The sequence below is a fragment of the Lepisosteus oculatus genome, chromosome 16, assembly GCF_040954835.1.
Source record: "Lepisosteus oculatus isolate fLepOcu1 chromosome 16, fLepOcu1.hap2, whole genome shotgun sequence".
In the NCBI taxonomy this organism is placed as follows: domain Eukaryota; kingdom Metazoa; phylum Chordata; class Actinopteri; order Semionotiformes; family Lepisosteidae; genus Lepisosteus; species Lepisosteus oculatus.
Genome location: NC_090711.1, coordinates 19,050,051 through 19,072,502, shown reverse-complemented (window position 1 = coordinate 19,072,502; position 22,452 = coordinate 19,050,051). Strand labels below are relative to the sequence as shown.

At 50.0% G+C, this 22,452-nt stretch overlaps 1 non-coding gene and 1 pseudogene across 1 annotated transcript; both read left to right on the top strand.

Moving 5' to 3' along the window:
- The first annotated feature begins 1,525 nt into the window (after positions 1-1,525).
- LOC138223404 (U2 spliceosomal RNA) lies at positions 1,526-1,715 on the top strand. Its single transcript, XR_011181845.1, has one exon. It is a non-coding gene; the product is annotated as a U2 spliceosomal RNA (small nuclear RNA).
- An 11,913-nt stretch (positions 1,716-13,628) lies between these two features.
- LOC138223415 (U2 spliceosomal RNA) lies at positions 13,629-13,808 on the top strand (annotated as a pseudogene).
- Positions 13,809-22,452: the final 8,644 nt, after the last annotated feature.

Sequence of the window (22,452 nt, the reverse complement as noted above, 5' to 3'; positions counted from 1 at the left end):
CCCGGGTAAGCATCAACGGAGCAGCAGGGAGGAGGATTCCGGTAAGGTGTGGTGTGCGACAGGGATGTCCACTCTCGCCCCTGCTGTATGTCATCTTCCTCGAGCTCTTACTGGACCAGTTGTGGAAGGAGCCCGGCGTGACAGGAATTACAGTGCCAGGTGGAGGTGGGCAGGAAGCTAAAATCGCGGCCTACGCTGACGACGTGACACTCCTCCTCCGCTCTGACAGGAGCCTGTTGGATATCGTGGAGGCCTACTCCAGAGGCACCGGCGCCCAACTGAACCGCGCCAAGAGCCTGGTGAAGCTTTTTGGAACCTGGCCGTACGTACCGGAGATCATCGGGGGACTAAAACAGACAATGGATCCAGTGAAAATCCTGGGGGTCCTTTTTCACACCTCGGACCCCTCAGGACTGAACTGGGAGGCCAGGTTCCAGAAGATCAAGCAGAAACCGGGCCTTTGGCAGCAACGATCCCTAACATGGATAGGGAAGGCGCTGGTGCTGAAGGTGGAGATCCTGCCCTTGTTGCTCCACCTGGCAGTAGTGTACCCCCTACCTACAAGGAAAAGGAAAGAGCTGGTCAAAACAGTTTTCGCATTCGTGTGGGGCCACTCATACGAACGGATCCGCCAAACTGACGTGTACAGGCCCATCATGGAAGGAGGCAGAGGGATCCCGAACTTCCCAGCGAAGTTGGACTGCGTTTTCATTGCCAACCTGCGTGTCATCCTGCACGGTAACCCGCCCCACCTGTGCGGCCGGTTCGTGAGCCTCTGGCTGGCAGCGAGTATGAGACACCTGGCCGCCTGGAAGAACACGACCCCGAAGGCTGAGCGGCTCCCACTGCACTACCGCCACGCAGTGCAGTGGCTGCGGGCACATCCAGAGGTACGGGACAAGGACGTAGCGCTGAGCCATAGGCGGATGTATCAGGTGGTCACAGCACTGGACAGGCCAGCGCTCCTGGGTGTGCCCAGCGACATCTGGCAGCAGGTCCAACCAAAGGGCCTGGACAACAGACTTAAAGACCTGAACTGGCTTGGTGTGTGGGGTCGAATGGCGGTCAGGGCCGTCATGTACTCGCACGGACTGTCAAAGAAGAGCCAGTGCCCGAGGCACGGCTGCACAGGGGAAGAAACTGTTAATCACGTCTTCTGGGAGTGCGGGTTTGTGCAGAGGGTGTGGAGGTCCAGCCAGCACCTATACGCGCAGGTAGGCCTGGGGTCCCTCTTGACTCTAAACATGGTGATGAAGGGTGTGGCCGGTTCCCGGAAGTGGAACAACTTTTCTTCTGTGGTTTTTGATCAGCCTGCCCAAGCTGTACGTATGGGAGGCAAGGACTGAGCTGGTAAAACATGGCGTGGAGAGGTCTGTTCCAGGAATCCTGAAGTGGGTTAAAAGTGACATTTCATGAAGGATCAAATGGGACGTCTTCTGATGGGGTTTTGCTGCTGCATGGGAAAGATGGAAGGACTTGATCACGTGGTGTTAAAGGTGGTGGGTAGAATAAACTTTTAAGCACTGTTTTTTGTACTGTTTTCTAATAAAATATAAAAAAAATCTGTTCTTATCAGTTTAATATCTGATATGTCCCCCATCGGGGGACCACATATTAAACGGATTTTTGGAACAGGGAGCTGGATCAGGAGCTTGCTCCGTCCTCTCCACGCATCGGCCCGGTATTGCAGCGCCTCCGGGAGCGGTGCACCACCTTCTCTCAGCGGTGAAAAGACAGACGTAGCTAGCAAGCAAGCGAGGTGGACTGGAGTTCCTTCTTCTCCGGTCTCGTCTCTCGTCCATCTGTGTGTCTCTGTGTCTGTCTCTCTCGCCCTCTCCGTTCCCATGCTCCCTCTGTGCGCTTTCCTGCATCTCGACTCTCGGCAAGCAGGCCGGCCCCCTTTTCGGCTGCCGTGTTTTTGGGCAGTACTGAACGGAAGGAAAGAGGAAAAACCTTTTGTGGATTACTATGTGGAGCCTTTGTTTGCAAGGGAGTTAAGATCTTTAACAGTGGTAATGTTCAACCCCTATGTGCCTGAAGACAGTCTTTTTTGAAGCGCTTCATGGATATTCAGGGCATAGGGGTGAAGATAATAGACAGGAAAAACTATTGGACAGGGAAGAGGCGTTTCAGAGTGCGTTTTAGGGAAAATGGGTCAGCTCCGGACGGATTTTTGCACCCGCCTGCATCGTTTGAGATAGGCTCCAACAGGGGGTACTTATTTTATTACGGACAGCCCTTGGTTTGCAGGAGATGTAGGAAAGAGGGACATCATGTGGTGGACTGCAGGGAGCGAATCTGCAGAAGATGTGAGGGAGTCGGTCACCTATCTTCAGAATGCAAAGAGAAGATGTAATTTGTGCTGAGGTGCAGGGCATGTATTCAAATACTGTGCTTTACGGAAAAGGACCTTTTCAGAAGTCGTTAGTGGTGCTGCAGGTGTAAGACCAGGTGCTGCAAATGAAGAGGGGAGACGAAGAGAGGTGGATGAAGTTTTGGAAGATGCGGGCATTGTTATTGGCGGGGAGGCTGCCAATAGGGAACCTGGAAAAAAGGGAAGCCGAAGTTTTTCACGGAATGGAAGCTTCTTAATGGAAGGCCAAGAAGGAGAGGAAACCGGAGAAGTGGTGAGAGAGCCAGAAGCGGGGGCGGGGCTAAATGTGCCTTTCAGAGATTTCAGAGATGCCAGGGCTAGACTTTTTGAAAGCAGCTGTGACAGAAGTGGGGCAGGAGGTGCAATGTGTCCAGGAAGCGAGTTGGGGAGAGAGGATGTAGGAAGAGGAAGATGAAGGGCCATCAGTGTCAAAAAGGTCCATAAAGAGGAAGGCACAAGGCTCAGATGCTCTAGTGGCTAAAAAGGCAGATAGAGGTACTGAGGATTTATCACTGAGTGATACACCTGTCTCAGAGGTTCTGGTGGCAGCATACACACCTGAAGAGGGAGAAGTCTGTGATGAGGGACTTGTTCTGTCCCAGTCCAGAGATTGCTCAGTATCATTAGGAGCTTCTTGCATACCTGAGATGGATGAGGGCAACCAGGCACTTACTGGTGGTGGGGGTGTTCAGGCTGAACAGAAGCTGGGGAGTGAGGAAGGCCTTTGGCTTGACTCGGACCTCCCCAGGGACTTCATCGACCTATGTAAATGGAATGAGAAGAATAGAGAAGTTCATTGGCCAGCCGGGTTTGAAGAACAGGATCTGCAGAAGAAAGGGATTAAGCACAAGTGTGAGTACGTTGGCAAAGAAGTGAGGCGTATTCAAATATATGGAAGAACCCACTCAGAGATAGGATCAAAAAAGTACCTTTTCTCTGATTTAGTAAAGCAGTGGAGGAACAGTGCCGGGAAGGCAAAGGAAGCCTTTGCTGCGGGGGTATACAGAAAGGAAGGAAGGTATGTGAAAAAGTTGGATGCCTCGTCAGTTTTTCTACCCAGAAGATTTCCTGGAGTGAAACTCGAGAACAAAGGAATGGCTAGGAGAATCACAAAATTGCCTGTGAGCGGTTATCAAGAATCGGAAGTGCGGGACGCTTATATAGCGGCGACGGCCATCATAGATAAATGGGAAGAAAAAATGTAAAATAATCATTCATGACTATAAAGATCCTCACGTCAAACACCAGGGGACTGAGGGACAAAGTGAAAAGGACAGCAGTCTTTCAGTCTTTGAGGACTTAATTTTGATGTCTTTTACAGGAGGTTCATTTGAAAAATGGTAATGTGGTTGGTTTTGCGCGTGAGTGGGATAGAGGTGATTCTAGGTGGAGTGTGGGTGGGGTCCACTCATCGGGTGTGGGTGTGTTGATTGGAAATCGGGATGTTTTGGTTGAAGGGAGTGTTGTAGTGGTGCCGGGAAGAGCTTTAAGTGTTGATTTGAGTTTTGGCAAGGGTAACTTTAGAGTTGTGTGTGTCTATGCTCCTGCTGTAGGGTCAATGAGGGCAGATTTTTTTTAAAGAGCTGTTCCCATTGTGTGCCACGAATAGGTTTCTGGTTATTGGTGGAGATTTTAATGTTGACCTCATTAATAAGGAAGAGGCAGGGGCAAAGCAGCTGCGCACACTATTGACGCGCTTCAATTTAGTTGATAGTGCAGTGCGATTTCAAGCAAAAGGGGTGGTACCTACCTGGAGAAACAGCGGGTGTAGCAAAGCGCCTTGATTATGTTTTTGTATCCAGGGAGGTGGCAGTTGGTGGAGTAACCACTCATCCGGCCTGGCTTTCAGATCACAATATTGTGGAAGTGGATTTGAGCCTGGCAAGAGGAATGTATGGGAAGGGTGTTTGGAGAATGAATGTTGAGGTGTTGGAAGAGAGAAAGTATGTGGATCGTATGAGTTTGAATTTGAACAGGTGGCGGAAGAAAGGCAACGGCGTGTTCCTGCGTTGGATTGGTGGGAGCAGATTAAAAAGAAAATTAAAAGAGAAACAAGGTTATATTGTCTTGAACGTCAGAAAACGGTGAGGAAAGAGGGGAGGCTGCTCCAGGAAGGGCTGAATAAGCTCTATGCTCTCCTGAACGAAGGGGTGCCGGTGGACATGACTGAGCTGGCAGCCTCTAAAAGAAAATTAAGGGCATATCATGAGGAGAGGGCAAAAAATTTTATTTTTAAGACCCGAGTAGACTCCTCCCTGCAGCAAGGGACCTGTGTCTCGTATCTTTTTAGACAGGTGAGAAAACAGCAGGTTAAAAGAAGGCTGGATGGGATACGAGTGGATGCGAACACAGTAGTAGCAGACATAGATGGCATGTTGGAGGCAGTGTTTGGTTATCATCAGAATCTCTTTTCTGAAAAAGAGATGGGAAGGGAGATAAATTTCACCTCCCTGGATTGTATTGACTCAAAGCTGCCGGAGGAGAGTAGGGCCCTCTTAGAAAGGCCTTTTACATTAGAAGAGCTCAGGTTGGCCTTAGCTGACAAAAAATTGAAAGGTGCCTGGAATTGATGGTTTGCCATCGGAATTTTACAGGACCTTCTGGGGTATATTGGGGCCGATCTTGCTCAAGGTAATGAAGGAGGTTTTTTGCATGGACGTTTTGGGAAGATCGATGCCTGAGGGGGTTTTGACTCTGCTGTATAAAAAAGGCCAACCGACAGAGTTAGCGAATTGGAAGCCTTTAACTATGCTCTGCTCGGATTATAAACTGTTCGCAAAGGTGTTAGTTAATAGGATGAAAGGGGTTTGGACAAAGTGATTGGGAAAGATCAGACATGTGGGGTCCAGGGAAGGAAAATTACCTGGTCATTACAGTTGGTTAGGGACATAATAGCGTGGTCCGAGCAGAGGAACATCCCCCTTGCACTGGTGAGCCTTGATTTGGAGAAGGCCTTTGATAGAGTGTCACAAGTTTTTGTGGGCTGTGATGGAGAGGATGGGTTTCAGTTTACTTTTCATCAGGTGGCTAAAAACTTTGTATAAGCAAGTAGGGAGTAGAGTGGTGGTGAATGGATACCTTAGGAAATTGGTAGAACAGAAGGTGGGCGTGAAACAAGAATGCCCGTTATCGCCTCTATTATTTGTGCTTTATTTGGAACCCTTTGTTAGGATGGTTAACGCAAGCCCACGTGTAGAAGGAATAATGCTGCCTGGGAGTGGTGGGGGGAGGGTGAAGATGACTTTGTATGCTGACGATATCACTTTGATGGTAGGGTCGAAGGAAAGTCTGCAGGAGGCTCTGGGGATTTTTGATAGCTTTGCCCGGATATCTGGAGCAAATTTAAATAAACATAAAAGCAAAATAAAATATTTCGGGTGTTGGAGGGGACGAAAAGGGGAGTCTCTGCGACCTGAATTGCTGCAGAGGTCCTTTGAAAGTTCTGGGGGTTTCTTTTAATGACCAAAGTACTATTCATAGCAGGTGGCAAGAGGCATTAGAGGTGGTCAGGAAAAGACTACTCCGATGGGGCGACAGGAGGCTTTCTTTCATCGAAAAGGTAATTATATTAAAAACAGACGTGTTACCCGCCCTCACGTATTTAGCAAACGTGTATCCCATGCCTGCTAGGTATAATAGGTATCTGGTTAGAGAAGTTTTTTGTTTTTTGTGGAATAAAAAATATGAATACGTAAAACATGTTGATATGTATAGATCCATAGAAAAGGGGGGCAGGTCAGTACCGAACATGCCGATCAAGCTAAATTGTTTATTTGTGTCTGGTCTGTGTAAAGCATTGAAACAACCTGTATCGCATGATTATCAGTACTTTGTAAGATTTTGGTTATCGAACAGCATGCGCAGCCTCACCAACCGGAAGAACGACATCCCTCACGGTGAAAATCTGCCCTGGCATTACAGGCATGCAGTGTCCTGGACAAGGAAACATCTGAAGTCAGTGGACGAGTCGGAGCTGCTGGATCACAGGGCACTGTATTGCGCTATAACAGAGAGAGGAGAAGCCAGGGTTGTGGGGGGCGTCGCAAACGAGATCTGGGGAAGAGTGCAGCCCAAGGGTTTGCGTCTGGACTGTCTGGACCTCAATTGGTTAACGTTATGGAAGAGACTTCCAGTAAGAACTGTATTATATAAACATAAGTTGACCAAACAAGTCGGGTGCCCCCGAACTGGATGTCGTGGCGAGGAAAGCATCGAACATGTTTTTTGGTTGTGTCATTTTTTCCACACGGGAATGCCCAGTGAAGGAGTGCTCCCTGTGTGGGAACACAGGGCACTTGTTCTGGCAGTGTAATCAGAGGGGCAGGGACCTGGAGAGGGAAATCCAAGCCTGGGTACAGCAGCCAGAGGAGGAAGATCAACCGGAGGGCGGCAGGAAGGACAAGGAGGGCAAGCGGGAGAAGAAGAGGCACGACCGGGAGCTTCACGGGAGGTGTGGCACACCAGCTGGGCAGATGTGGTGAAGGGGACACGACCCCCAGTGGTAGAGGCAACACCTGCAGCGTCGGGACTGGTGGGAGAGGAGGTGAGGGCAACAACTCTCACCCCCCTAGGGCCGAAAAAGCAAAAGCGCTCTCGAGCTGGGAGAAGGAAGAAGACACAGGAAAAGAAAAAAGACTGACGAAGGAGAAGGAGAAAACCAGGAGGAGATGGCAGGCCTGGAAAAGATGGAGGAAGAGATGCTCCAGTCAACTTCGAGCGACTCCGAACTTGAAGACACCGAGGACTCCCTGCCTCCTGGGCAGGGGTCCGGACCAGTACCCTGCCACACCTACTCGGTGGCGCAGGACATGACGGAAGATGGCAGCCCGATAGTCGACTGCCAGCCTGGCATGCTTACCCCCGAACAGGTGTACCCGTTCAGCCCCCTGGGGTCGATCCCCCTTATGGAGACCTCGGACAGCGAAACCTCGGTAAGTACAGCAGGGGCGGCGAGCTCACCTGAGCCCAGCCAGGGAGAGGAGAAGGAGAGTGGCAGACCCCTCTTGGACCCACCATGACCCTCGTGGTGGCAACAGCCAATGTGAGGGGTTTGCGGAAGACGGACAAGTGGACGGCGGTATTTTCATACCTGTCGCAGAAGAATTTGGATTTGTGTTTCCTGCAGGAAGTCCATCTCAAGGACCTCGACGATGTGAGGACGCTTCAGAAGGTGTGGAGGAAGGGTCCTTCGTGGTGGAGCGTCGGAGGGGTGAACTCCTCTGGTGTAGGCATCTTGTGCGGTTCGCCAGGTCTTGATGCTCAGACGGTCAGCTCGGTGATCCCTGGATGTCTGCTGGTGGTGGACGGAACAAGGCTGAGAATCATCGATGTGTACGCCCCAGCAGACCGACCCCAGCAGGGTCCCTTTCTGAAGGAACTAGAAGCCCTGCTGTACACGAACAGAGAGCTGATTGTCGGCGGTGACTTCAACATTGACCTGGGGGACACGTACGGTGACGGAGTTTGCCTACTGAGGTCCTTGATAGCGGATTTTAACTTGCGGGATGAGTTAGTCGATGTCGCACACCACACATGGGATAATGGAAGAGGAATCTTCAGACGACTGGATTATATCTTCTCTACTGCAAAGTTGAAGACCCTAAGCAGGCAGGTAAACCCCACCTGGTTTTCGGACCACCAATTGTTGACAGTCTTTTTCGGTGTTAAGGACCCCGGTTTCCAGGCTAGCTACTAGAAACTAAATAAACAAGTACTATTAGAGGCGAGATACCAAAGGAGAATGGAGGCGGCACAGAGATTTTGCGAAGAGGAGGGAGTCTTTCAGCTCCGCGGTGCACTGGTGAGAATCTTGCAAGCAAACCATCGCGGCAATCACCAGGAAGTACTGTAGGATCCGGCGCAGCTTGGAGGAACGCCAGTGCACCAAACTGCAGGAAGAACTCGACGACCTGTACAGTCGTTTGAACCAGGGGGGCGCCTTCAATGGTGAACGAGTTACCTACATTAGGAGCCTGCAGCGAGCAAAGGACTTCCTCTTCAGGTTGCGGGGAGTCTGGAGGGAAGGGGAAGAACGCTGCTCACCCCAGTTCTTCAGCGCCGTAAGGAGACAACAAGAACAAAGTCGCTTCGAGAGTATCCGGCGCGAGGACGGGACTGCAGCTACAGGCATACCTGGGATGCTGAGGTGCGCCACAGGGTTTTATGAAGCTTTGTTTCGAGAAAAGGAGATCGACTCCAGCATCAGGGACAGGCTCCTGGAGGGTGTGGAGAAAGCGGTGGAGGAACCCGCCACTCTGACCGGACCAGTGTCAGGGGCAGAAATCAAGACTGCAAATCTTGGCCTGAAGAAGGGCACTGTCCCTGGCATTGATGGGTTACCAACAGAGTTTTTCCGCACCTTTTGGGACCAACTTGAGCCATTCCTGGTGGAAGTCTTCAATGAGGCCCTGGACAGAGATGGACTGGGCCCGACTATGAAAACCGGAGTTGTCTCCTTGATCTTCAAGGGGGGAGACAAAGCGGACCTGGGCAATTGGAGGCCTATCCAGCTCCTGTGCACTGATTACAAGATCTTGGCCAGGGTGCTGGGCGGCCGTCTGAGGACAGTAATGTCTGAGCTGGTCAAGGCGGACCAGACATGTGGCATGGCAGGCCGGAAGATGAGTTGGAATCTGCAGCTGACCAGGGATGTCATCGCCTGGGTGGAGGACAGAGGCCTGCCGCTCATGCTGGTAAGCCTGGATCAAGCGAAGGCGTTCGACCGGGTCCATCACAAGACCCTGTGGGCACTCCTGCAGAGGAAAGGCCTACCCAACAGGTTCGTTGGGTGGATCAAGACTTTGTATAGCGGTGCAGAATCCCGGGTATGCGTCAACGGAACAGTAGGGAGGAGTATACCAGTAAAGTGTGGTGTGCGACAGGGCTGTCCTCTTTCACCCCTGCTGTATGTGGTCTATTTAGAGCTCCTGCTGGACCAGCTGAGGAGGGACTCCAGTGTAGAAGGTATCAGAGTGCCAGGTGGTGGGAGGCAGGAAGCCAGGATCGCCGCTTATGCTGACGACATCACGCTCTTCCTGGGCTCAGACAGAAGCTTGGGGAGAGCGTTGGCTATAGTGGACGAGTTCTCCAGAGGCACTGGCACCCAGCTGAATCGTGCCAAAAGCCTAGTGAAGATGTTTGGAACCTGGTCATACGAACCAGAGATTGCCAGTGGGTTAACAATGACGACAGGCCCGGTGAAGATCTTGGGGGTCCTTTTCCACAATGAGGACCCCTCAAGCCCGAACTAGGAGGCCAGGTTCCGGAAGATCCATCAGAAGCTAAGCCTTTGGCAGAAGAGGTCTTTGACTTGGATCGGGAAGGCACTGGTGCTGAAAGTGGAGATCCTGCCCCTGCTGCGTGTACCCCCTACCTGCGAGGAAGAGAAAGGAGCTAGTAAGAGCCGTATTTACCTTCATCTGGGGGCACTCGTACGAGCGCATCCGCCGATGGCAGAGGGATTCCGGATTTCCCAGCAAAGCTAGATTGTGTTTACATCGCAAGCTTGTGCGTCACCCTGCACGATAACACGCCTCACCTGTGCAGCCGGTTTGTAAGTCTCTGGTTCGCAGCGAGCATGCGACACCTAGCCGCCTGGACGAACACGACCCCTAAGACAGAGAGACTCCCGCCGCACTACCGTCACGCAGTGCGGTGGCTGCGGACACACCCAGAGGTACGGGACGGTACTACCACGCTGAACCATCGTCTGTTATACAAGAGTTATGACATCGGGAAAGCCAGCGATCCTGGGTGTGTCCAGCGAGACCTGGCAGCAGGCCCAACCGAAGGGCCTGGATAATAGGATGAAGGATCTGAACTGGCTCTGCATATGGGGTCGAATGGCGGTTAGGGCAGTCATGCATGCTCATGGACTATCAAAAAAGAGCCAGTGTCCGAGGCAAGGCTGCACAGGGACTGAAAGGTCACATGCGGTGTTTGAAGACCTGGGATGTAGACGGTTTGACATATGTTTCCTTCAGGAGGTTCACTTGAAAGACTCCGCTGATGTGAGAATTTTCAAAAAAGAGTGGACCCATGGATACTCGTGGTGGAGTGTGGGAGGAATCAACTCTTTGGGGGTTGGCATTTTATGTTATGGGTCTGATTTAGTCTCTCAGGAGGTAAACTCTGTGGTTCCGGGACGTTTGTTAATGATAGACAGAATACGGAAGGGAATTAAATTAAGAATCATTGGGGTTTATGCTCTAGCGGATAGGCGGATGCAGGGTGTTTTCTTAAGGGATCTGGAGCCTTTATTATACACAAATAGAGAGCTAATCATTGGTGGGGATTTTAACATTGATTTGGGAGACACTTTGGGTGAGGTGGTGCACACACTTAAGGATTTGATTGCTAATTTTAAGTTGTTGGACGGTTTTCTCCAAGTCCAACACTACACCTGGAGTAATGGGAGAGGAGGTTTTCGGGGGCTGGATTACATCTTTGTTTCAACTAGGGCGAAAGTTCTTGCCAGGGAAGTTGTCCCTATGTGGTTTTCGGACCATTTACTGCTTTCCATCGCCTTTGGTGATGAAGACCCCTGTTTTTCAGTGAACTATTGGAAATTGAATTGTTCGTCTCTGATATTTCTTCTCCCCTAAGATCGAATTGAAAGCGTCCTACGGGATTATAAAGAGAGGAGGAGATTTTTCACATCGGCTGCCTGTTGGTGGGAATCGTGTAAGCGAACGATTGCAGTGGTTTCTAAAAACTATTGCAGGGTCAAACGTCGTTTGGAACATAAAGATTGTGTGAGACTGCAGGAAGAACCTGAAACCTTGTATATAGTGTCCAATCAAGGGGGCCCTTTCAACGGGGACAGAGCAGCTCAAATTAAAGCAATGCTCAAGGAGAAATGGTAAAGATGGGGGAGGAATTATCTCTAAACTTAAGGGAGCCATCTTGGAGAGTGATGAGCGTTGTACGCCTCAGTTTTTTAGGGCCATGAGGAACCAACAGGAAAGAAGAGAAGCTCTTTTACAGGCATCAGAATGGAAGACGGGAGTATGGTCACCGACCCCCCAAGGATGGTGAGAAGGGCTACAGAATTTTATTCATCTCTCTTTTCAGAAAAAGCGGCTGATCTTGATACCCAGGACAGAATGCTGTCTAGAGTGCAAAAAGCGTCTGTGGGCAGTACAGAATTGGAGAGAACAGTGACGGCGGTGGAAATTAGATTTTCAATGCTCGGGTTAAGGAAGGGAGCGGCACCGGGTATTGATGGCCTGCCGGCAGAATTTTATCGAACATTTTGGAGGCAACTGGAGCCAGTTCTGTTACAGGTTTTTTCGGAGGTATTGGACCAAGGTGAGCTTGGACCCAGCATGAAGATTGGTGTCACAACTTTAATTTTCAAGAAGGGCGATAAGGCTGATCTGAGTAATTGGAGGCCTATCCAGCTCTTGTGTGTAGATTACAAGATCTTGGCCAGAGTGCTGGGTAGGCGACTAAGGGAAGTGATACCACTTCTAGTGAAAGTGGATCAGACATGTGGGGTGGCAGGCCGAAATATTGGATGGAATTTGCAACTGACCAGGGACATCATATCCTGTGTCGAAGAACGGAATCTACCACTTATGTTGGTGAGTTTAGATCAGTGCAAAGCTTTCGACCGGGTGAATCACAATGTCCTATGGCGACTCCTGGAAGCAAAGGGTCTTAGCAGAACATTCGTGGGTTGGATTCATACCTTGTATAGAAGGGTGGAGACAAGAGTGTGTGTGAATGGGTGGATGGGAGAGGGGATTCCTGTGCAGTGCAGAGTGCGGCAGGGGTGTCCTTTGTCCCCACTCCTGTACGTTGTATATCTAGAGCTCCTTCTGGACCAGTTGAGAGAAGACACGACAGTGAGGGGGATAACAGTTCCTGGAAGTGGCGGGAAAGAGGCTAAAGTGGCAGCTTATGCCGATGATGTCACTTTGTTTCTTGATTCTGAAGAAGGGTTGGAAAGAGCTCTGAGTATTGTTGGCGAATTCTCAGCAGGGACCGGAGCCCAATTGAATAAAGCTAAGAGTACCATTAAACTATTTGGAGTATGGAAGTACAGACCGGAACGTATGAGGGGTTTTACTGTGGTGTCTGGGCCAGTGAAGACCTTGGGAATCCTGTTTCACAACAGATTCTGCTAAGCTGAACTGGGAGGAAAGATTGCGGGAGGTTAATTGCAAGATTGGGTTGTGGCAACATTGAGTGCTTACCTACACAGGTAAGATCCTGGTTCTGAAAGTTGACATTTTGCCGTTGCTTTTGTATTTGGCAGTAGTACTACCATTGCCAATGAGGAAAAGGAAGGAAGTGACGAGAATGATCTTTCGATTTATGTGGGGGAAAGGATACGAAAGGATAAAAAGAGTGGATATGTTCAGGCCAGTCGCCGAGGGGAGCAGAGGAGTTCCAAATTTCGTGGCTAAGTTGGACTGTGTTTTTGTGTCAAATTTGTGTGTACTCCTGGCTAATGATCCACCGCACCTCTGCTGCTATTTTGTTCAATTGTGGTTTCTGTCGACAATGCGACACCTGGCGAGATGGAAGAATACTACTCCGAAGGCAGAATCCTTACCTTTGCACTATCAACATGCGGCACAATGGCTGAAGGCTCACCCGGAGGCCCGTCAAGGTACGACGTCCTTAAATCACAGGTCACTGTACGAACTGGTGATGAAGATGGAGACCGCAGCAATTTTGGGTGTGTCCAACGAAGTATGGCTGCAGACACAACCCGGGGGATTGGACAATGAGCTGAAAGATCTTAACTGGCTGTGTGTGTGGGAGAGACTCTCTGTAAGATCAGTCATGTACGTTAGGGGGCTGTCGAAGAAGAGTCAGTGCCCGAGAACGGGATGTTCCCAGGAAGAAACAGTCCGACACGTATTCTGGGAGTGTGGGTTTGTTCAGGCAGTGTGGGAACAATGTGGGAGTGCAATGGCACGGGTTGGCCTGGGGGTTGTGCTGTCTTATAAGTTGCTTATGAGGGGCATACCAAAGGTGGGGAAGTGGGATGATAAGTTCCTTGCTTGGCTAATAGTAAGTCTGGTGAAACTGTATGTGTGGGAGGCTCGTGATGATTTGATTAAACATGGAGTGGAGGTCTCAGCTTTTAGTGTTTGCCAGGGTGAAAGCAGACATAGGGAGACGGATCAGGTGGGATGTGATTAGGTGGGGTTTTGTGGCAGCTAAAGAAAGGTGGAAGGATTTAGTTTTGTGGTGTTCGTGGTTTAGTTTGGATGGTGGAGTGAGTGCATGATTTTTGGGGTTCATTTTTATATATAATAAAAAAAAATCTGTTCTTATCAGTTTAATATCTGATACGTCCCCCATCGGGGGACCACATATTAAACTGATTTTTGGAACAGGGAGCTGGATCAGGAGCTTGCTCCGTCCTCTCCACGCATCAGCCCGGTATTGCAGCGCCTCCGGGAGCGGTGCACCACCTTCTCTCAGCGGTGAAAAGACAGACGTAGGTAGCAAGCAAGCAAGCAAGCAGGACTGGAGCTCCTTCTTCTCGGGTCTCGTCTCTCATCCATCTGTGTGTCTCCGTGTGTGTCCGTCTCTCTCTCCCCCTCCCCGTCTCCGTTCCCGTGCTCCCTCTGTGCACTTTCCCACGTCTCGACTCTCTGGGCAAGCGGGCCGGCCCCTTTTTCGCCTCCCGTGCGTTTTCCCTCAAAAAAACGCAGTTTTTTCAGCCTTTTCCCACGGAGGCTTGTGCGTGTGTGTGTGTGTGTGTGTGTGTGTGTGTGTGTGTGTGTGTGTGTGTGTGTGTCCGTCCCTCCCAAGAGAGCGCTGCCCCTTGCCTCTGCCCGCAGGTGCGACGGTCCGCTTTCACTTGCAGCTCGCTCGGCACGGCTAAGGAGGCCGGCCTGCTGGCGCCCCCCTGAGATCCAAGAGCAGGGCCCCCGCCCGGGACTGGCGGGCAGGCAAGACGGGGAGAGCGGAGTCCGGGCGGCCGGCAGCCACGTGCTGACCAGGCTCCCGAGGCGTCGGCCTGCGCCGCTGTGCGCCAGCCGGACGCCCGCGCGCCCACCCAAGGCCGGCGTCGGGCATCGCTTCACATCCTTTTGGCTAAGATCAAATGTGTGGCCTGTCCGCAGCTTGCTTCTTAGTCAAGAGAAAGAGAGAAGAGGGATCGATGCCAGGAGTTTTTTTGTGGCGGAGCTTTCCGGCCAAAAATTTTTCTTCGAGATGGATGGAGCTTCAAGGACCCGTGAGGGACGTGTGCGGAATGCAGTGCGGTTCGTGCTACGGATGGGAGGATCGAAAACGGAGTTGGATTCTCGGGACACTTTTGAGGAAGAAGTGGTGCAGAAAGCCTTGCAGTTAAGACCAGAAGACGTCTTTTGTCTCCAAGATTTTCCAGGTAAGAAGATTTTCAACTTATCGCTTATTTCGGAGGATCTAGTCAGGAGCGTCTGGATTACTGCTAATGGGAAAAAAGCTGATAAACCTCTCTCGGACTATATCATGGAACCTTTGTTTGCCTGAGAACATTAACTGTGATGTTCAATCCATATGTACCAGAAGGAGATATCGTCTGCTTTTTAAGACGGTTTGTGGACATACAAGGAGTGGGTGAAAAACTTATGGACAGGAAGGGGTACTGGACAGGGAAGAGGCGTTATAGGGTGCGTCTTCGGCCTAACGGACAAGCGCCTGACGGCCTTTTGCATCCCCCAGCATCTTTCTTCATTGGCGCAAATAACGGTTATTGTTATTATGGGCAGCCCGCAGTTTGTAGGTGATGTGGGAAGCCGGAGCACAACGCTGCTGATTGTCGTGAGGTGATCTGCCGGAAATGTGAAGGTGTGGGGCATTCCACCGCTAACTGCACTGAAGAAACTAGATGCAATCTGTGTGGGGGCGAGGTGCACATATTTAAGGATTGTGAACAGCGGAAAAAGAGTTTTGCTGAGATTGTGCAGGGTTCGAGACCAGCCCCAGGTGCCAGTACAGAGGGGTGTGGAGTTGAGGAGGAGATGGGCAGTGTGGACATGGAGGAAACAGGAGAAGCCTCAATGGCTGACACTGGAGAAACAGCGCGGGGGTGTGAACTTACCGGAGGCGAGTCAAAAGAAGTTTCTTCGGGACTAGAAGTAATGAAGGAGGTTGTCGGAGAAATTAGTTGGGGAGACATGGCGGAGGAGATGGAGCCGGGACAGGTCCAAACTAAACATAAAAGCAAGAGGAAGAACATAGAGCCTGATGATGATTTAATTAGAAAGGCGGGTAGAAGTACAGATAACATGGAGGTAGAAGCGGCGAAGGATTACCTAGCGTCTACTGGGATGGAAGCACAAAGGGGTTTTGCAATTTCCATACCTAGTTTTCAGGATGTGTTGTCGGAGCCTTCTTGTTCTCCAGGACCAAATCTGACCATCGAGGAAACGCCTCTAGAAGAAGGGAACAGCTTGCCCGGTGGAATGCCTGAAGAAAGAACAGAGGTATGGTTTGATGCAGGAATGCCCAGCAAATTTTTGAGACTGTGGTCTGAATCAATTTTTGAGAAAAGAGGGATCAGATTGAGGCCAGTGGTTACCGACGGGGAAGTATCCACTTTCCAATTGTACGCGGAAGACATTAGGGATGTTGCACAGCAGAGATATCGAATTGCAGACCTAGTGAGAAAGTGGGTAGAAGATGTAGAAAAAGATGAGGTCAAGTTTGAGCAGAAGAAGGTTAGGAGAAGGGAAACGCTAAAAGCGAAACTAGTGGTCCCTAGGGAATTTTTGCATGCATGCAAATTAGTGGACGGAAATGTCATTTATCCTCCTGATACGGAGGGTATTTGTAATATGTTGCAAGGTTTTAAGAGTGTGAGAGTAGAGGTAGAAAAATCTAGGGAGAGAGTGGCTGGTTTATTAGTGTGTGGTACATTTGAGAAAGAAGTTAGAGAAGTCTACGTACGTTTTTCTTGTCTAGTGAGGGAATGGACTCAGAAGGGCTTTTGTTAAATCTTTCTAATTTCCTATGTTGAAAGTTTTAACAATCAATGTCAGAGGACAGAGATAGAACTAAAAGAACGGCAGTGTTTAGTTATTTGAGGACATTGGATTTTACTGTGTGTTTTTTACAGGAAGTGCATCTCAGAGATCAAAGGGATGCGGCTGTCTTTACTAATGAATGGGATAGAGGCCCTTCCAGATGGAGCGTGGCGGGGTTCATTCTTCAGGCATTGGAGTTTTATTTGGGACCTACGATTTAGTGGTGGAAGGATGTGAGGTAGGTGTGGCTGGTAGGCTAATAAGTGTGGATGTGGTTGTGGGTGGTTTTAGTTTTCGGTTTGTAGGAGTGTACGCTCCAGCTGAAGCTTCCCAGAGACTTACCTTTTACGCAAACTTAGCTCCTTTTTGTTTAACCAATAGAAAGATCGTCATAGGGGGAGATTTCAACCTTAACTTTAATGACAAAGATAACCCCGACGTAAAGTTCGTGAGCAGAATGCTAGTGCATTACGGTTTGATTGTGTTGCCTGAGTTGCGAAAGGGAAGACTAGGCTCACGTGGAGAAACTCGAAAGTAGTGTCCAAAAGGCTGGATTATATCTTTTCCTCCAGGGACCTTATGGTATTAAGTGCATCTGTGCAGCCCTTTTGGCACCCAGATCATGATCTGGTGTTGATTGAAATTGCTGGGGCAGGTGTTAACTTTGGTAAGGGGACCTGGAGATTGAACACGAGTGTTTTAGAAGATGCAGCTTACAGAAAATTGATAAGGAGTAAACTGATAGAGTGGGTAGATGAAAGAACTAAATGGTCCTCCGCCCTAAAGTGGTGGGACGTAGTTAAGAAGAGGATCCAACAAATAACGAGAAGCTACTGTAGGGAAAAGCAAGCACAGGAAAAGAGAGAGGGTAGGTTGCTGCAGGAGCAGCTAACTCTTTTATATGAGGACAGTAACAGAGGGGTATCAGTGGATTTAGAGGAGAAGCTGAAAAGCTTCTATGAGAAGAAGGCTCATAGGTACCTCTTTAAGACACACATTGATAAACTGCCGTTCTCAGAGTCCTGCTCTACTTTCCAGTTCCATGGCATGAGGGACAGGCTTCGCAGGAGAGTAGTGGAAGGCCTGCTTGATAGTGCAGGTAAAACTGTATCAGATAGGGAAGGGTTGTTATCGGTTGCAATGGTTTTTTTATCAGGAGTTTTTCGCGAAACGCAAGATAGAAGAAGCAGCTGTTAGATGTGTTTTAAAGCCAGTGGCAACATTAATCACAAAGGAGGAACAATCGAGTATGGAAGGCCCTTTTACGGTGGAAGAGTTAACTATTGCCATGAGAGAGTTGAAAAAAGGTAGAGTGCCGGGCGCAGATGGCCTCCCTGTAGAGTTTTATTACACCTTTTGGGACATATTGAAAGATATATTGTTATCAGTGGTGAAGGAGGTATTTGTGAAAGGGCGCTTGAGTACGTCTGAGTACAGGGATTTTGATTTTGTTGTACAAAAAAGGAAGACCTACAGATTTGAGTAATTGGAGGCCTTTGACGTTTCTGGGCACCGATTACAAGATTTTGGCGAAAGTTCTTACGAATAGGCTAAAATGAGTGCTTCCTAAAGTCGTGGGTAAAGAGCAAACATGTGGAGTTCAAGGACGAAAGATTTGCTGCAGTTAATAAGGGACTTAGTTGCTTGGTCAAGACAAAGAGATGTGCCCTTCTTGCTGGCTAATTTAGATCTGGAAAAAGCCTTCGACCGAGTGTCTCATGACTTCCTATGGAAGGTTATGGAGCGTATGGGCTTTGGCCCTCTTTTTATAGGTTGGATTCAGACCCTCTATAGGGAAGTGGGGAGCAAAGTTTTAATAAATGGACATGTAGGGCGAATGGTATGGCAGGACTCAGGGGTGAGACAGGGATGTCCTCTTTCTCCATTACTCTTTGTGTTGTATGTTGAAGCATATGCTCGTCTTGTTTGTACCGACCCTAAGGTGGAAGGTGTTTTGGTGCCTGGTAGTGGAGGGCAGAGAGCCAAGATAGCTTTATATGCAAATGATATTTCTTTGTTCATGACTTCTGACGTGGACCTGCAGGGGGCGCTGGATCATTTTGCAACCTTTGCCAAGGCATCTGGGGCTAAACTCAACACGGGGAAAAAGCCAAATTAAATTTTTGGGGAGGTGGAGGGATCGGCAGGACTGCGTGTGGTTTGCAGGTGTGTAAAGATCCTCTGAAGATTCTCGGCATTTTTTTCCAGGAAGAAGATGCAGCCAAGTATAATTGGCTTGAAAAGTTAGAAAAAGCTAGAATACGTTTGGGTTTGTGGAAAAGTAATATGCTAACGCATATAGGTAAAGTCCTTATAATAAAGATAGAGATATTGTCTTTGTTGGGATATTTGGCTTCAGTGTATCCCACGCCTTTGAGTTTAAACAGGTACCTGACAAAAGAGGTTTTTGGTTTCATTTGGGGTAAAAAGTATGAATACATTAGGCGGGCGGATATGTACAGACCTATTGAGGAGGGGGGAAGAGGGGTCCCATCTTTACCCATTAAATTGAACTGCATTTTTGTGTCTTCCTTATGTAAAGCTTCAAAAACGCCCATTGAACATCTGGCACACTATTTTGTTTGGTTTTGGTTTGCAAGATCATTAAAAGGACTGTTTTGCTGGGACAATTCAGTTCCTCATGGTGTTGACATGCCTTGGCATTATAGGCACACCAGCCGGTGGATTAGCAAAAATGCACAGGGACTGGAAGGTGAGGTGCTTTCCAACCACAGGACGCTGTATGTGGAAGTAATGGGCAAGGATGAAGCAAGCCTGGTGGGTGGACTACCCAAAGACATCTGGAGCCGGATTCAACCAAAAGAATTACAGCACGACCTGATGGACCTCAATTGGTTAATCGCTTGGCAAAGACTCCCAGTGAGGGAGGTTTTATATAGACAAATTATCACAGAGGTTTTGTATAGATACAAACTATCTCGACAAAAATTTTGCCCGAGTACTCAATGAAATGAACAAGAATCGATACGCCATGTTTTTTGGGATTGTGATTTTGCTAAGTGTTTGTGGAAAAATTGTAATGTACTATTTGACATGTTTGTGTTGAACTTTGTCATCACTGTAAATATAGTTATGTATGGTTTGAAAAAAGGTTTGTACTCAAGAAACATCGTGGGTTCTTTGGTTAATAATAAGTTACGCAAAGTCTGAGTTATGGAGGGCGCGGAACGGTGTGGCAAAAAACGGGGTCCAGGTAAGCGTGGTGGGTGTGCTTCACAGATTGGAGTACAGAATTAAGTGTGAAATTGTCAGATATAAGGAAAAGAGGATATCACGCTGCCAAAGAAAGGTGGAAGGGGTTATTGCCATATGGTTTGTCTTAGTTTGGGTTTTGCTGTTGGTTTCGTTTTTTGTTTATCTCGGATTGTGTCGTTTTCCTTTATATTAGTTATGTTTTTCTTCTGTAAATAGGATGTTTTTTGTCACTTTGTAATTAATAAAAAAAAATCTGTTCTTATCAGACCGGAGAAAGGGCCCTGGATAATTCCCAGTAAGAAGGGAAAGCGAAAGCGGGAGAAGAGACCCAGGGCGAATCCACCTTCGGAAGGACAGAAAAAAAGAGTGGTAAGGGAAAACCGTTTCCTCGTCCTAGAAAAAACAGAACTCTCTTCCCTCGAGGCCCAGGAACAACCGGAGGAGGTGCCCCAGGAAATGGAAAACCTCCCCCCCGAGTCCCAGGGACAACAGGAAGTCGGAACCCCCTCCCCCAAGGCCCAGGAACAACAGGAAGAGGCAGCACAGGAATTGGAGCCCCCTTCCCCCACGGCCAAGGAGAAACTGGAGGCCCCCGAAACTCCCGGAGAAAGGGAAGAAAGGAGCCTTCCCGAAGCGGTGGCGGAGAGTATCCTCGAGGACGACGAGGATTATTTCGAAGCCGCCCTGGAGCCCGGACTGATGGTAGGGCTGGACCTGTCCAGCATGTTTACTTTTCAGTCCCCAGCGAGACCTGGAGGGAGCCCAGCATATTCCCCCCAGGACCCGAACGAGGGGCGTTACATCTAGGCTAAACAGTGCCCAGATGTAGACTCCCAAGTTTCTACTGTAAGCACAGAGAGGAGGTTTAACTTTCACTAGTATAATCATGACTGTGAAACTAACCTTCCTAACAACTAACGTGAGAGGGCTGAGAGACCCAGTGAAAAGACGGGGAATCTTTCATGATCTGGCCTCAAAGTCTCTCAGTTTGTTTCTTACAGGAGGTCCACCTGAAGGATGAAAGCGACAAGCTGACATTCACCAGGGAATGGACGAAGGGAGAATCATGCTGGAGCGTAGGAGGGGTCCACTCTTCCGGAGTGGGAATCCTCCTCGGAAACCCAGAGATGACGCTGGTTTCCTCCTTCTCGGTGGTGCAGGGCCGGATCCTGGTCGCAGACATCGACTGGAGGGGGCAGAAGTTGAGAGCGATTAACGTCTAAGCTCCGACGGAACCCTCTATCCGGAAGGAAGTGTTTGCTGACCTGGCCAGCTGCTGCACCACCAACAGACAGGTGGTGCTCGGCGGGGACTTCAACGTCGACCGGGAGAAGGGGAGCGACGCTAGTTCGGCAGAGCTGGAGTCGCTACTCAAGCAGTTCTCCCTGGTAGACGGCTTCAGACGGTGCCAGCCTAACGACGCCGGAACAACCTGGAAAAACTCCCGGGGAGTGTGCAGCCACCTGGACTACATCTTCCTGCACACGACCTGCTCCCTGGAGTCGGCGACGGTGTCCCCGGCGTGGTATTCCGACCACGAGCGCTTGACGGTGGTGGCTAACACCAGCCTGCCGGCATTCGGTCGTGGGTACTGGAAGCTGAACCGGGAGATACTGGAGGAAGACGACTTCAGGGCACTGTTCCGGAAAGACTACGCGAGCTGGGTCGATCTGAGAGACGGCTACAGCTCCGTGGTGGAATGGTGGGAGTCAGTGAAGGACAGGACCCGAACCATGGCGCAGACATACTGCAGACGGAAGGCGGCCAGGGAGAGGAAGGAAGCTGCACGACTCCAGAGGCAACTCGAGGAGGAGTACAGCTCGGCTAACGAGGGAGGAGCCTTCAATTCAGCCCGGGCACTGGACCTGAAGGAGAGGCTCCGCAAACTGCACACCGAGAAAGCCAAGGCTTTCCTGGTCAAGGCACAAAGGGAGCATTATGAAAATAATGAAACCTGTTCCTCCTATTTCTTCAACCAGGTCCGGGGAGCACAGAAAAAGAGGGTGATCCACAGCCTGAGACGGGGAGATGGAGAGGAAGTGCTGGACGAGAGCGACAAAGTAGAAGCGGCCACCGCTTTCTACACGGAGCTCTTTTCAGAAAAGCAGACGGAGGTGGAGGCAGGCGATGCTTTTCTGGAGGGGCTGAAGGCACGAGTACCGGAGGAGGTTAGGGAGGACTTGGAGGGTCCGATCACGGCCGAGGAGCTGAAGGCGGCGCTCTTGTCCATGGAGAATGGCAAGGTGCCGGGGCCGGACGGACTCCCCAAGGAATTCTACACCTGCTTCTGGGACACCCTGGCGGCAGATCTGGTGGAAGTGGTGCAGGACATCTTCCGCCGGGGGAAACTCGGAGACACCATGAGGGAGGGCGTCGTCTCCCTGCTCTTCAAAAACTGGAGACCAATCACGATGCTCTGTGTGGACGTAAAGATCCTGTCCAAGCTCCTGACCGGCAGACTGAGAACCGCCCTCCCCCACATCATCCACAGCGACCAGACGTGTGGGGTGGATGGGCGATCCGTCAGCTGGAACCTCCAGCTGACCAGAGACGCCATCGCCTGGGCCGAGGACCGGAACGTGCCCATGATGGTGGTCAGCCTGGACCAGGAGAAAGCCTTCGACAGAGTGAACCACAGCTATCTGTTCAGGGTGCTTTAACGCTTCGGTTTCGGAGAGAGTTTCAGCCGCGGGATTCAGATTCTGTACTCTGACGTGGGCAGCACAGTGAACGTGAACGGAAACCTGGAGTATGACAGAGCTGCCCCCTTTCACCCCTTCTCTATGTTCTCTTCACAGAGCCCTTAGCAGAGGAGATGAGACGGGACCCCGTCATCGACGGCCTGGAGATACCGGGAGGCGCGGGGGAAACCCTGAAGATCTCCCA